Source organism: Salvelinus sp. IW2-2015, unplaced genomic scaffold (genome assembly GCF_002910315.2).
Source record: "Salvelinus sp. IW2-2015 unplaced genomic scaffold, ASM291031v2 Un_scaffold3873, whole genome shotgun sequence".
NCBI classification, from domain to species: Eukaryota; Metazoa; Chordata; class Actinopteri; order Salmoniformes; family Salmonidae; genus Salvelinus; species Salvelinus sp. IW2-2015.
In genome coordinates this window covers 20,767-37,496 of record NW_019945147.1, presented here as the reverse complement: position 1 = coordinate 37,496, position 16,730 = coordinate 20,767, and the positions used below count along the sequence as shown (strand labels likewise).

The window sequence follows — 16,730 nt, the reverse complement described above, 5'->3', positions numbered from 1 at the left end:
TAGTGTAAACCATGGCAAAATGTGTAGAATTGCAGGGAATGTACTTTAAAATTGACAATTTTCTCTCAGCGTCATGGCTAAATGTGTAGAATTGCAGGAGATTAAGCGTTAAAACTGCTAAATCTTAACTCCGACACCTGGCAAAATGTTTAGAAATGCAGGCAGTTGGCATTAAAACGGTTACATTTAGTCACTGTGGCCAACAGGAGGGCTCTAAATGTTTTGTTTGGCCACGCCCACCATCCATTTTGATCCGGAAAAAACTGGTCTGTATGTAGTGTTTCAAACGTTCAGTGATTCAGCAGGTCAGCTATTTGATAGTTTGTAGTCTAGATACATTTCCTGTTAAGATTTCATGTTTGTCCTTCATTTCCTTTTTCTGAAAATGTAACATTTTTGGCACTTGTTTTTCTTGTTTTTGCTGGTTAGCGGGAGTCTCTGACGGAGTTCTGTTGTGTGTTAGTACTGTCTGAAGAGCTTTGAGTTGTGCTGACCAGAGCTATTTCCTGTAATGGTGGAGCTATGAAGACCTGGCAGGGTCTGAGTGGGACTGATCTGGCACAGATAAAGAGGGGGAGCAGGGTAGAGAAGYAAAGAGGGAGAGAAGGGGAAATAATTGTTGAGGGAAGAATAGAGGGAGAGAGTGCAGGTCAGAGAGGTGGACTGAGAGGTGTTTTTATTTATTTTTAGTGGTATTGTGTGTTGTCCTGTAAACTCTTGCAATGTTATGCCTCTTGGCCAGATTGTTATTGTAAATGACAATTGTTTCTCAATTGACTTATCTGGTTAAATAAAGACGTAATAGGGAGTTGATGAGAGCGAAGTGGGGGGGGGGGAGCAAGGAAATCTGAGTGAAATGGGAGGGCGAGAGGCCCAGGTCTGTGGGCTGGGTTGACTCATGACTTACGGTAAAAGCTCATGATTCACTTCACTCCTTTGGCAGACTTCTTTGCTCACTCGCGCGCTCTCTGTCTCTCTTTCTCAGAGCTGCTGGGATAGGCCAGGGAGACACTGTAGGCCGCAAGATGGTGCTGGACCAGCATACAGCTCTATCTCCTCTGACACGCTACACTACAGTACAGACACGTAGCATACAGAGTCGTACAGCTCATATGCATGCTCCCTCCCACCCGCTCTCTCTTTAACACATACATACATATAGCCATGCATTTTGTCACCTGTTGCATGTGTTTATGATGGTACTGAGGATGACCACTGGCTACTGGCCTTCTACAGACACATCAGGCTCCATTAGTGCAGCTCTGAGCCGCCACTACAGGTTCTAGAGAGAGGTCCACTATTTCCCATGTCTGTCTCTGTCTGCCGTAGCCCTTTACACCTTTACAAACATCATAGACATTGGAATATGCAGTGGCATGTACAGTAACATGCTGTACATGAGGTTCAGAGGTCAGGGTCTCCACTTCACAGCTCTGTAGGGGTTTTAGACTGACAGAAGTTCTGAACTTGAGCAACCGCGCCCAGACAAGAAGTTTCCCCTTCCTCCCAGCATTTTTTGTTCTCTGAGTAAATAAAGAGGACTCGAATGTAACAGTATTTTTGAAAGATGAGACATTAAAGGATTATAATAAATACCGCTTTGATGTCATACAAGCAAGCACAACACCCGGAGTCTAAATGTGCACTTCACATTTTCTATCATAAAACGTATGGATATACAGTGTCAACACAATTTCCATGTCGCTAAAACTTAACTGGTATACAGTGGTCAACATTTATGATCGCTGTATTTGACTGGTACTGTTACAAGAGATGATGGCGTTAATACCCCCTGGCGGTTTTGCTGAACACAATGAGCCTGTGTTTGTTTGTATTGTGGAGAAACATGTTGCCACAGACCACACATCTCAATACACTTATGTTCACCAACATTTACGATCTGCTTTCTGCTACGCTATACGAAACAACTGTAATTGTGTGATGATGCGGGGATGCGGCCTGTATTTCCAACAGAAAACACCCAGTGTGCTTGCCTAGTTCCGTCACAGCACAGCAATAGGAGGAGCAACAAAAAGGTGCATTTCTTTAGAAAGACTCTCTTTCAGTCATAAAAGTGCATTGAAATGACTTACTGTGCAGACTTATTACAGAGGCGTGGTCTCTTGGGAGACCACTAGTTTGACCTCTCACTCAACCTTGTCATTTTTTTGTACTTTGTGCACCTACCCAAATTATCAACAAAATGCGGCAAAAAGAACAGTCAATGTAAATGCACCATAAATACGCTGTGAACGGTAATTGAATAACCCTGTAACTGTACAGTTATGGATGAAGACCGCCATGGAAAATAAAAATAACCGTCAGACCACCATTTCAATAGGCTACAATAATTTTTGGGGAAAAATATTTTAAGATTAACTTAATGTAGACTCAACTTTGGCTTAATAGCGGGACTATTACTAAATGACTATAAGCAATGTTTTGCTAACTTTAGTCTATTAAACTGTCTACGTCTCCTCTTTCCGACGGTTGTTTGGTGTCTCCAGCGCTAGTGTTTTTCTAGCGAGCACTGCCATTTTCATTCTTGGGAAAGCCTATGGTACGCCTAGGTTTTTATATGTTTTTAAGGAAGGGAGAAATATGTTGCTCTTGACTGATACTGGTGGCTTTGATTGCCCGGGGTCCTTTTACAGGGGTGTGTGTGTTGTGTGTGAGTTCGCTGATTCTCTCTACTGGCCTATATGTCCATTCAGAAAGTTCGCTGAAGGTGCCTGTCTGGAATCCATCTAATAAGAATCAAATGCTCATGTCATGATTTAATCATGTAAAAGGCCTATTTTCAATAGCTTAGGCTCCATTATTTCTCTCATTGTGGGGGTCTTCTCTTAATATTTATAAGTAATAACCTAAATAATAATAATGAAATGCCATGATAATAATGAAGTGTATTGGCTTGTTCCAGATATGTTTATTAATTAAGAAGCATATCCATGTACAAACAGAATTGTGACCTCCCCTTTTTACATAGGGCTTTTTAGTCCTAAGACAACAGTAACATTGAAACAAAATGGACACGCAAACCAGTAACGTAGTGTATTGAAACACTGAAATTGCACATTTCTTTTGAGTCTGATTGCCTGTGTGTTAAATTGTCACATTTTGGTATTGACAATCTGACATTTCCTAATTGGAATACTAGACTTATATTTAGAGGTAATAATAACTTGAATAATAATAAAGGAAATGCTATTGATGATAAAGTGTAATGATAATAGTGAAGTTGCAGAGAAAAGACACGGGTTCCTTTTGAGTCTATGCTCCAATCCTGGTTGACTTGGCAGATTACCCTAACCTCAACTTCCAACACCGTCACAGCCCTACACAAAATCAACGGTGTAATGTTTGGATTCCGTCTTGTCAGGTGAACAGTTGTCCTCACTTTTAGACTAATCATTTTCCCATAATCTCCATACGGTTTCCTTTTGATTGCTACCATGGTTATGCATTTGCTTTCCATATTTCTTCTGTAAGAAACATTTTAAATGTAGCCCTATCCATACAGGCCAATTCCCACAAGTGTATGTACAGGGTTAAAGATCCCCTGTTGACTTTTCACGCATTTTGTTATGTTACAACCGTATTCTAAAATTGATTAAATCAAAATAAATCATACATTTAGTCACACTACCCCGTAATGACAAAACGAAAACAGGTTTCAAAGAAATTTCTGAAATGTATTAAAAATAAATATACCTTATTTACATAAGTACAGTGCATATCAGAGAAAAAAACAAGGTTGAAGGAATTGTCTGTAGAGCTCCGAGACAGGATTGTGTCGAGGCACAGATCTGGGGAAGGGTACCAAAACATATCTGTAGCATTTGAAGTTCCCCAAGAACACAGTGGCCTCCTCATTATTAAATTGAAGAAGTTTGGAACCACCAATACTATTCCTAGAGCTGGCCGCCTAGTCAAACTGAGCAATCGGGGGAGAAGGGCCTTTGTCAGGGAAGTGACCAAGAACCAGATGGTCACTGACAGAGCTCCAGAGATTCCTTGTGGGAGATGGCGAGAACCTTCCAGAAAGGACAAACCATCTCTGTGCAGCACTCCACCAATCAGGCCTTAATGATAGAGGGGCCAGACAGAAGCCACTCAGTAAAAGGCACATGACAGCCCGCTTGGAGTTTGCCAAAAGGCACCTAAAGACTCAGACCATGAGAAACTAGATTCTCTAGTCTGATGAAGCCAAGATTGAACTCTTTGGTCTGAATGCAAAGCGTCACATCTGGAGGAAACCTGGCACCATCCCTACGGTGAAGCATGGTGGTGGCAGCATCATCCTGTGGGGATGTTTTTCAGCGGAAGGGACATAGAGACTAGTCAGGATCAACGGAAAGATGAACGAAGGAAAGTACAAAGATCCTTGATTAAAAACCTGCTCCAGAGTGCTCAGGACCTCAGACTGCGGCGACGGTTCACCTTCCAACAGGACAACACACAACCAAGACAATGCAAGAGTGGCTTCGGGACAAGTCTCAATGTCCTTGAGTGGCCCAGCCAGAGACCGGACTTGAACCAGATTGAAAATCTCTGGAGAGACCTGAAAATAGCTGTGCAGCATTGTGCCCCATCCAAACTGACAGAGCTTGAGAGGATCTGCAGAGAAGATTGGGAGAAACTCACCAAATACATGTGTGCCAAGCTTGTAGCGTCATACCGAAGACTCAAGGCTGTAATCGCTGCCAAAGGTGCTTCAACAAGGTACTGAGTAAAGGGTCTGAATACTTACACTACCGTTGTACACTACAAGAAATGTCCTTGTTTTCCATGAATACATACATACATGAATAGGAAATATAGTCAAGCCATTGACAAGGTTATAAATAATGATTTCTAATTGAAATAATAATAATTGTGTCCTTCAAACTTTGCTTTCGTCAAAGAATCCTCCCTTTGCAGCAATTACAGCCTTGCAGACCTTTGGCATTCTAGTTGTAAATTTGTTGAGGTAATCTGAAGAGATTTCACCCCATGCTTCCTGAAGCACCTCCCAGAATTAAGCTCCATCCACAGGGTATGGCATGGCGTTGCAAAATGGAGTGACAGCCTTCCTTCTTCAAGATCCATTTAACCCTGTACAAATCTCCCACTTTACCACCACCAAAGCACCCCCAGACCATCACATTGCCTCCACCATGCTTGATGGATGGCGTCAAGCACTCCTCCAGCATTGCTTCATTTTTTCCTCCTCTCACGAATGTTCTTCTTTGTGATCCGAACACCTCAAACTTAGATTTGTCTGTACATAACACTTTTTTCCCAATCTTCCTCTGTCCAGTGTCTGTGTTCTTTTGCACATCTTAATCTTTTCTTTTTATGGCTTTTTCTTTTCAACTCTGCCTAGAAGGCCAGCATCCCGGAGTCGCCTCTTCACTGTTGACGTTGAGACTAGTATTTTGCGGGTACTATTTAATGAAGCTGCCAGTTGAGGACTTGTGAGGCATCTGTTTCTCAAACTAGACACTCRAATCTACTTGTCCTCTTGCTCAGTTGTGCACCAGCGCCTCCCACTCCTCTTTCTATTCTGGTTAAAGCCAGTTTGCGCTGTTCTGTGAAGGGAGTAGTACACAACGTTGTACTTGATCTTCAGTTTTTTGGCAATTTCTCGCATGGAATAGCCTTCATTTCTCAGAACAAGAATAGACTGACGAGTTTCAGAAGACAGGTCTTTGTTTCTAGCCATTTTGAGCCTGTAATCGAACCCACAAATTCTGAAGCTCCAGATTCTCAACTAGTCTAAAGAAGGCCAGTTGTATTGCTTCTTTAATCAGCACAACAGTTTTCAGCTGTGCTAACTTAATTTCAAAAGGGTTTTCTAATGATCAATTAGCCTTTTAAACTGATAAACTTGGATTAGCTAACACAACGTGCCATTGGAACATAAGAGTTGCTGATAATGGGCCTCTCTACGCCTATGTAAATATTCCATTGAAAATCTGCCGTTTCTGGCAACAATGGTCATTTACAACTTTAACAATGTCTACACTGTATTTCTGATTATTTGATGTTATTTTAATGGACAAATTAGATTTTCTTTCAATAACAAGGACATTTCTAAGTGGACCCCAAACTTTTTGAACGGTAGTGTATGTAAATATGATATTTCAGTTATAACTTTTTTTTAAGTTAGCAAAAATGTTAAAAGAAATATACGTTTTTGCTTGGTCATATGGGGAATTGTCTGTAGATTGATGAGGGAAAAAACGATTTATTCCATTTTAGAATAAGGCTGAACGTACTAAAATCGAGGGATCATATTTGAGCATGTTTGTTACAGCAGGAAAATAGTCCTGCAGCAACAGGAAATGTGGATTATAATTAATGCACATTTTCGTAGCGGTTGATCCATTTTTCGTAGGGGAAATTTCAGTGGAAATTACAAACTTCTGAAGCCATTTTAAACCTGAAAAACAATACACATTTGAAATGTTCTGCATTGCAGGAAAAGTTGTCCTGCAACAGGGTGATCAAATTAAGATCCTACATCTGTAGTTGGCTTTTATGAGGGCGTTTTGCATTGCTTTTTAAAGTATGGCTGTGTCCTCATAACAGCATTCATAGAAGTGTTACTTTTAGCATTAGGGTTGTTGTGCGTTAACGCCTCTATGCACTAAGCTCCATCCCAATGATACTAGATACAATTCTACAGTGTAGGAGTCATCTAGCAGACTGTTATTTTATCCAGAGRAAGCTGCAACCACTGCATAACACTGGAAACTMTAGGACCCGGGCGGTAGACTGCCATCCTAGTGTCTGTTGTTGTTGTCTCCCTCTCTCGTTGAGCTGAGGACCCAGCCTGTCTTCTCTGTGGCCCAATGCCCGCCAGTGGTGTCGCCAGATTGTGTCCCGTCGCATTTACGTCACGTCGTCACACACACGCAACAGGAGAACAGGGACACGGTGGAGGTTGTTGTGTAAGACCTTCTCTGTCTTCCCTCACACTGCCCCCTCCCCTCTGCCCGTCTAAACTTTTTGTAACAGTACAGTGACGGGCTCCACACACACACACACACTACTTGCACGGTGGGTACTTTATTATTAGACGACCTGTGCCACCTGGGGCTTAGTCAATAGTCATTTGTCTCAGCACTTCTTCAGATTTCTATCTATAAATTGCACTCCACTGAATCTATTAGAACAGGTATGGTCAATAATACGAGACTCGGTGGCCTTGAACAAACTGAGACAAACATCCAGCTATCTCTATTTCATAGTAGTCAAAGCAATACAAGGACATCCCTGCTGTATGTAATGCTGCCATTTTCTGCTATCAGTTGTTTACCCAAATGACAGTTTGTTGTTATGGTAATKTCCGTGTTTGCATGGCCTGCTTTGCTTTGTTTTCGTCTCAGACCCAATGTTTGTTCCTCTTCTATAATCAAGATGATGTTCAATAAAGTCTGGCACTCGAAGTTGCAGCTTTTCTGAGTTACATCTGCTAATAGCATACTGGGCTTGTGCCTTACTCAGGGTGAGTGTGTTGACAGGACAGCACACAATTGAGTTGRGCATGTTTTCATCTGATATTGTTTCTCTATGGGCCAATAGTCATCAGACTGTAGGCTAGACTAATCATGCGAATGGTAGAGGAGGTTTGATGGTGGGGGTGCAGCAGTGTGTGTGTGTGTGTGTGTGTGTGTGTGTGTGTGTGTGTGTGTGTGTGTGTGTGTGTATGGTAAGTAATAGTGTGTGTCGTTTGTCTGGTTGGAAGGATTGAAAGAGCAGCCATCTTTCTCTCTACAAGCCTCTCCACTCCTGCCCCCGGGGGTCTTCATTATGCCTGGACCAACCCAGCTGAGACCTGACTAACACATCCATCTCTTCACTCTCTCTTCCACTCTTTCTCTCCTTCACCTTTTCTCATTCTCTGTGCTGACTAGCCAGCTCTCCTGCTCTCACTTTCTTTCACACTCTCCCTCTCCTTATCTCCCTCACTTTCACACGCTCTCCCTCTCCTTATCTCCCTCACTTTCACACTCTTCCTCTCATCTCCCTCACTTTCACCCCCCTCTTCCTCTTCATCTCACTCACTTTCACGCTCTCCCTCTCCTTATCTCCCTCACTTTCACACGCTCTCCCTCTCCTTATCTCCCTCACTTTCACACTCTCCATCTCCCTCACTTTCACACGCTTTCCCTCTCCTTATCTCCCTCACTTTCACACTCTCATCTCCCTCACTTCACACGCTTCTCCTTCCTATCTCCCTCACTTTCACACTCTCTTCTCATCTCTCCTTTCAACCTCTCCCTCTCTTATCTCCCTCACTTTCATACGCTCTCCCTCTCCTTATTCTCCTCACTTTCACACGCTCCCTCTCCTTATCTCCTCACTTTCACACTCTCTTCCTCTCATCTCCTCATTTCATACGCTCTCCCTTCCTTATCTCCCTCACTTCACACGCTCTCCTCTCCTTTTCTCCCTCACTTTCACACTCTCATCCTCATCTCCCTCACTTTCAACGCTCCCCTTCCTATCTCCTCACTTTCACACCGCTCTCCCTCTCTTATCTCCCTCACTTTCAACACTCTCTTCCCTCATCCCCTCACTTCATACGCTCTCCTCTCCTTATCTCCTCACTTTCACACGCTCTCCCTCTCCTTATCTCCCTCACTTTCACACTCTCTTCCTCTCATCTCCCTCACTTTCATACGCTCTCCCTCTCTTATCTCCCTCACTTTCACACGCTTTCCTCTCCTTATCTCCCTCACTTTCACACTCTATCTCCCTCACTTTCACACGCTCTCCCTCTCCTTATCTCCCTCACTTTCACACTCTCTTCCTCTCACCTCCCTCACTTTCACACGCTCTCCCTTCCTTACTCCCTCACTTTCACACGCTCTCCCTCTCCTTATCTCCTCACTCACACTCTCTTCCTTCTACTCCTCACTTTCATACTTCTCCCTCTCCTTATCTCCCTACTTCTACATCTTCATTCCCCTCACTTTCCACCTCTCCTCTCCTTATCTCCCTCACTTTCACACTCTCATCTCCCTCACTTTCATACGCCTCCTCTCCTTATCTCCCTCACTTTCACACGCTCTCCCTCTCCTTATCTCCCTCACTTCACACGCTCTCCTTCTCCTTATCTTCCTTACTTTCACACGCTCTCCCTCTCCTTATCTCCCTTACTTTCACACTCTCTCACCCTACAAAACCAACTTGTTGAAACAAAACGAAAGGAAAAACTACTAAACAAAAACCTTAACAACCACAACAGCAATGTCTAGGCTGAGATTGCAATTCACCATCCGTCCGCTTTCTGGGAAACAGCAGCGGAGGTAGTGGATTAGAGGTTTGGGTAAGCGCCATCCAGACAGTTTGTATGAAGGGCATTATTTATACACAAACCACAATCAGAGGGGCATTGATGACCTCACTGCACGTTGACACACACACCACACACACACACGGTGGAAAAGACTGGGGCCTGGGTTTCCACATAAGGAACCACTGTTCTTCTGGTGGGACTTTGACGTATTGTGTGTTGGAGCAGTAGAGGCTCGTTTGTAAACAATACCCACCTTCAGTTAGCATAGGAGCTGCTGCTGTTACTGTCTCTCTTTTGCAAGCTTCTAGCTACGGCCCGATAGCGGCCTGCCTCTAGCTAGCGCCCGATAGCGGCCTGCCTCTAGCTAGCGCCCGATAGCGGCCTGCCTCTAGCTAGCGCCCGATAGCGGCCTGCCTCTAGCTAGCGCCCGATAGCGGCCTGCCTCTAGCTAGCGCCCGATAGCGGCCTGCCTCTAGCTAGCGCCGATAGCAGCCTGCACCTCCTCCTCTTTAGCTCTCTTTTTCTCTCACCCCTCCTCTCTGCTGTCTCTCTACCTAATTTTCTCTCTTCTTGCCACGCTTTCCTTTCCTCACCTCCCTCCCTCTATCTCTCTCTCCCTCGCTCCGTCACTCCAGACCACACTGTGTGTAAGACAGACGTTTAGCTCTTCTTGGCCTCCTGCCCACCTCCATGTGAGCTTCATTTCATGTGTTTATGCTGTTTTCCATGCAGCCATTGAAGTGGTGGTGTTTCTCCGGCCAAACTGGGGCTGTTTTGTGTTCCAGGGAGCTGCTCTGGTATGTGCTGTGTAGCCCCACTGCAGACTAGTCTGTCTCTGTTTGGGACGTCACACAACAGCAGTTTTTGCGTCAACTGCCAGCATACTATAGGAAATCATTTTGAAGCAGGAGGGGGAGGGGTGTGTGTGTGTGTGTGTGTGTGTGTGTGTGTGTGTATGATATGTGTACATGCATATGTATCTGGATGCATATGTGCATAGAACGTGTCTGCATACCTGCATGTGTCTGGATGTGTTTTATTGTCTGAGTGTGCGGGTGACCATTGTGGCCAGGCTGTGCTCAATGTAAATGGAGTGGTCCTGGCTAAATATTTAGTGACGACTCCAAAAGCATGYYAGGGAGGGAGGGAGGGAGCAAAAAGGAATCTCCCTTTTGTTTAGTTTTCTCTCTCGTGAGCGGATTGAGTGCACAATGAAATGCTCTCGGCTTTAACCATAACCCTCTACGCCTGCCCCTACTTTCTCTGAGAGAGAGAGAATATCCTCTCTCCATGGATAGGAATAGAGTTATAAATATAGCCAGAGAGAAAGAGAGAGGGGCAGGATGGCTCTAGCCAAGCCAAAYCAGGCTGGAACAGAGCAGAGCAGAGGGGGAGGGTGTGTYTCTCTCATGCCGCGAGAGCTCGCAGCTTCTTGGCAGTATTTCAAAAATGAGCCTCTGAAAGCCCTGGRGAGCCGAGCAGACATATTGAGACTAGAGACACACGGGGATGGCCGCCTGCGCCGCCACCGCTTCGCTCCCAACGTAGCGCCCYCTCACCATGGTCGGAAGGTACCTCTCCTCAGGTATTGTTCCTGCTTTTCGCCCGTGATCCCCCRRCTCTTTCTCTTTATTCACTGGGCGTCTTTCACTGCGTTGTGCATTGTAGTGCACGATTGCCTTTAAATGCATGCAAGTACTAAGATAAGTCCGATTTTGCAACGGAAAACATCCAGCAYCGACAGATGGCATTCTGATGAATATCTTCATGAGGATAGTTTTAGTGTGTTTTTTCAGAGGAGCCAGCGTGCTGCAGGAAGAGAGAGAGAAACGGATACAGACTGTAGCTCTGAGCCTTTTTGGCTCTGGTTCAGATTTGATAAAATGGCGTCCTGTACTACACCACAGAAACCACACCYCTGTGTCTGAGACACTGCCCCTTTCTCCCCCTCTCTCTCTCTCTCTCTCTGTTTCTCCCATTCTGTTATAATCATTGGAAGAAGCCTAAGCTCTGCAGAGAGAGAGTGAGAGACAGACAGACAGCCAAAGCTTGCACACAAACGGCATCTCTCCCCATTTAAAGGTCAGACAAAAGCAGAGGCTGTGTGTGTGCAGAGGTCCGRTCCGCTCACACATGCATGTGGAGGCACAGCAAAAACAAGGAGGGAACTGACGCGCGGCAGAGTGATTACCACGGCAGCGCATCTAGAGCAGCTGCTGCTTTTGGACTGACTCACTTCTTATGCACCAAGCTGCTTCAGGGGATAGTTCTAGAACTGTTGTTGCCCAAGCCTCTCTCAGCAGTGGTGTTTCTTTATTGGAAGAGAGAGAAATCCTACTGTTTGAGGAGTAGAGGCAGTAGAGAGGTTTGATTGGACTGGGAGGCAATCTTCTGTACAGCAGGGGTGCAACGTTACAAAACATTCAGATATAAATGTTGTATTGTGTAGATTAGGTACTTGTGTTTGTCATGTACCGGCATCATTGTGAAGTGTTTCATCTAATTGAATACACTCCCGGGCAGAGGGGTTATCAGTCAAGCCAAATGTTTGTGAACCTGGTGTCAGGAACAGACTGAGGCTGAACTGCAGGAGTCAGGGGTCAAGGGTTAGGACTGAGGATGGGCGTCTTCGGATCTGCCAGTGGACTCCACCTAGGCTCCCACTTTATTCCAAGATGGCTGCAACTAGGGTAAAGCTGTTGCGATTACTAGGCTTGGGCGATATACCGTTAATACCGTATACCGGGGTATTTCGAAATATACAGAATAAACAAAACTCCCACAGCAGTCAACATTTCAACCAGGGTTGGACAGTAGACAGATTTTCATACATCATACTGTACCATACCGGGGTATACGGTATTACCAGAAGTGTACACAAGGGGGAACTATTTAGGTATCAAAATAATTACACACAATAATTTAGGCAACAGGGTTCTTCATCCAGGAGGGGTTTGAATGTCTCTGCTGTAACCAAGAAGCTTGATCTTAACATCGAGCCACTTAGCTAACAAGTTAGCAAACCAAATGACATCTTATAGTTATACTTAACTTATAGTTAGTTATAAGCAGTGGCGTATTCGTACCGAACTGTTCTGTACGGGGACCTCGGTTCGGTCACCACTGTGAACCTGAAATGAATASAGAAAACCAATAAAAACACTAGCCTATGCCTACACTGAGTTGTATGCCATCGCCTCGTGAGTAAATTAGAGCTGAATAAACATTGTAGGCTATTAAAACAAGTACAGCCTATGCGCACGTTGTAATCAAAATTCCAATTTTAACTCGCTGATTTCAAACTATCCTTTTGTGAGGCGCAGCTGGGAACTGTGTAGATGGGATGTGTAGATGAACTGTGTAGATGGGAATGTGTTAGATGGGGAACTGTGTAGATGGGGACTGTGTAGATGGGAACTGTGTAGATGGGGACTGGGGTAGATGGGAACTGTGTAGATGGGAACTGTGTAGATGGGGAACTGTGTAGATGGGGACTGTGTAGATGGGGACTGTGTAGATGGGGACTGTGTAGATGGGGACTGTGTAGATGGGAACTGTGTAGATGGGGAGCTGTGTGATTGGGAACTGTGTAGATGGGAACTGTGTAGATGGGGACTGTGTAGATGGGGACTGTGTAGATGGGGACTGGTGGGATCCATAAGCCAGAATTGAAGGATCCTCCATCATCGGTTAAATCTCCAGTTTGGGAACATTTTGGCACATACACTACCGGTCAAAYGTTTTCCAACACTTACTCATTCAAGGGTTTTTCTTTATTTTTACTAATTTCTACATTGTAAAATAATAGTGAAGACATCAAAACTATGAAATAACACATATGGAATCATGTAGTAACCAAAAAAGTGTTAAACAAATGAAAATATATGTTAAATTTGAGATTCTTCAAAATAGKCACCCTTTGCCTTGATGACAGCTTTGCACACTCTTGGCATATYTTTAGATGCCAACTGTTGTCATGTTATCTTCTAGGTATGATGACATAATAACCTTTCCCTTTCTCCCTCTCTTTCTCTCCATCCTCTCTCATCCAACAGAGCTGCCCCCACAGAGTGGCCCGGGAGCCCATTATGAGAATCCCCACTGGGGACACCAGCCAGCCAATCGGAGTGCCACTTCCGCCTCAGCGTCGGTCAATCACAGTGGCTGGGATACAGTGATCATCGACGAGAGCGACACCGAGGCCTGGCCCTCCATTTCCCGCAGCAGCCAGAGCCAGGGCCCTGCTGGAGGATGCCCCTCGGACACTGACCCTGTTGGTCCGGCCAGCAGCAGCAGCAGTATGAGCATGGCCACGGGGGCCAACGGCCAGACAGGCCACTTTCCTGCCAACTACCCCAGCAGCAAAGGAACCAGCTCTGGGCCCGGCAGCTCAGCCAATKACCCCGGGGCAGGCATGGTCGGCATGGCCTCCAGCCAAGGAGCAGCCAATCGGGGCTGGGGATCTGGTCCCGGTCCRTCCCCCCACGGCCCTCCTCAGTCCTCCTCTGTCGGGGGTGGGGAGGGGAAGAGTGATGGCCCAATGGGAGGAGGAGGAGGCAGGGGTTGGGGCTCCTCTTCCTCCACCACCTCCAACTTTAACTTGAACCTGAACCCCAATGCCAACCCCTCGGCCTGGCCCGTTCTGGGGCACGACGGGGGCGGWGGAGCGGGGGAAAGCAGCCCAGGGGGAGCCAACCCCAATCAACCCCCTTCTTCTCAACCCCCTCCAAACCTCTGCAACCCGCCAGGCACCTCTCACGCCCAGGGGAACGGCAACAGAGGAGGAACCATGGTGGGCGGCACGAACGGCAACCTTCCGGTAGGGGGAGGCGGCACCTGGGGAGAATCATCTGAGCCACACCCATCCTCGTCCACGAATGTGTCTTTCAGCTCAGAACCTCAGAACCTTAACACTGACGGACCAAATCATACTAGCAAGKAACAGGAGCCCCCTATCCACAGCGTGTCCGGTTGGAGTGGCCCCTCCGGAGCAATGGGCTCCCTGGGCCGGCCTCCTCCTGGAGCTTCGCAGCTGGTCAACGGAGAGGATGGCAGCTCTGTCTGGGGCAACAATGGAGACTCCAAGTCAGTCGCCTCCTCCGCGGAGCCTTCGGGCTGGGACTCTGGGGCCGGGGGCTGGGGGAGCCATGGAAGCAGTGGTGGTGGAACCTCTGGAGGCTGGGGAGGCCAGAGCAGCGGAGATGCCTGGGGGAAGCAGCATTCTGGCGAGGTCCAGGGGGGCTGGGATGCCCCCAGCTCTCCTCCCCAGCAGGCCAGCTCCTGGAGCACCCGAGCCCCTAGCACCACGGTGGCCAGCGAGGSCAGCAGCGAGGGCATGGACGGAGCGGGACACTCCCGCCGACAGGACCGGTCGTCCAGGGATGAGCCTGCCTCCCTGCTCCCAGCCCCTGACCTGGACCCCAGGGTGCTGTGCAACACAGGCTGGGGCCAAACCCCCGTCCGCCAGCACACGTCCTGGGACATGGAGGAGGCGGCACGCACCCAACGAAAGGCAGATGCTGCCGGGACGGACTCTTGGGGAGGCTCCGTCCCCAACACTCCCACCGAGCCAGCCCAAGGGCCCTCCAACCCCAGCCACGGCCCCCCTCATCGGGCTGACCCCAAGAGCGAGGGTCCCGGGCCTGGTCCTCAGGCTGCCCCTGGCTGGGGTGGCTCCATGCCTCCAGCCAGCCAACCCGGCTCTGGCTGGGGCGAGCCACCGAGCAGCAAGAATCCCCCCAACGGTCCTGGGGGCTGGGGGAACCCCCCACCAGGAGGCCCCGGGTCAGGCCCCAACATGCCCAAAGRTGGGAACCAGTCCTGGGGAGCTCCAGAGGAGAAGTCCCCAAGCTGGGATGATTCCCACGGCAAGGCCCCCAAGCCCCAGGGCTGGGGAGATGGGCCGAAGCCGCCCCACAGCGGCTGGGGCAACAGCGCTGGAGGAGGGGGCAATGGAYGAGGAGGAGACTGGAGAGAGCCTGCAGATGMCAAGAAGAACAGTCCCACCACCAACCCTCCCTGGGAGGGAGAAGGAGCAGGAGGCTGGAAAGAGAGCAACCGAGGCTGGGGGAAACCTGGTCCGGGGATGGGGGGAAATGTTGGTGGAGGCTGGGGAGAGCCAGCGATGGCCCAGCAGCYCCCAAGTGGCCCTGCCCAAGGATGGGGCGGCAAGCCCCAGGAGAGCTCCAACGGCAACAGCGGAGGAGTTAGAGGAGGGAGCATGGGCGGGGCAGGAGGTGGAGAAGGGAGCATGGGATCCTGGGGAGGCCCTGGCCCCGTGAAGCCCAGTGTATCAGGCCGGGAGGGCAACGGGGGAGGAGGGAGCAAGCAGCACCCCTCAGGAGGAGAGCCCACAGGGTGGGAGGAACCTTCCCCACCCTCCATCCGACGCAAGATGGAGATTGACGACGGCACCTCGGCTTGGGGCGACCCGGGCGCCTACAACAAGACGGTCAACCTCTGGGACAAGAACAACCCTGAGGGAGGAGGGCCACCCCAAGGTAGACCCCCAGGGAACGCCCCCGCATGCCCCCCTGGAAACAACAACCACCCACCACATCACCCTCCCCACCATCCTCACACCTACCACGGCCCCCCACCACCCCTCCAGAGCCATGGGGGCCACAACCCCCAGGGCCCAGGCCAGAACAGTGGGCCCATGGACCCAGCCATGCCTCACCAGACTGCGCCTCCACCACACAGCAGACCACCCCTCATGGGTCCAGGTGAGAAGACATACTCTATGAATGGATGGCTTATAGTGTTACTGTGATTGTGTCCTTGATAATCTTGTCTTTTGACAATGCCATCTAGCTTTTAGATCAGGAGTACCCTCGACAACTATCCCATACCTGAGCCTCGACTCGTCAGTGTAGAACCTACACAACCTAGAGCGCGAACACAGGACCGACACGTAAGCACATGACAGTTGTTGTGAGAGATATTCCCTGCCTGACGTAGCCTTCCTCTGTGGAGCCCTGTAAGTGAATAGTAGATAGTGTGCTGTCCGTGTTGGCTGTGATCGTGTGTGGATGGACCTGATGTGTGTGGTGTGTGTGGGTGTGTGTGTGTGTGTGTGTGTGTGTGTGTGTGTGTGTGTGTGTGTGGTGTGTGTGTGTGTTCCAGAGAGATCCAGCCGAGGAGGCTCTGAAGAGGAACAACATGAACCTGGACCAGGCCATGAGTAAGTCTCTTCTCCCAGTCCTCAATACACTCTGTTAACTCCTTGTTCCCGATGCACTCCATATCACTGTCACTGACTGTATCAGTGTTGGTCATATCCCTGTGTCTTTCTCTCTCTCCCTCTTTCTTTCTGTCTCTCACTGCTCTCTTTTTGTCACTACTCTCGGACTCTGTCTCTCTCAGGTGCTCTGTTGGAGAAGAAGACGGAACTGGACAGGCGGGGGATCGGCATGTCCGACTACAACAAACTAAGCTA

The 16,730-nt window shown here is 48.1% G+C and overlaps 1 pseudogene; it reads left to right on the top strand.

The window, feature by feature from the left end:
• Positions 1-16,730, top strand: part of LOC112076606 (trinucleotide repeat-containing gene 6C protein-like) — a 46,050-nt pseudogene that overhangs the window by 10,107 nt on the left and 19,213 nt on the right.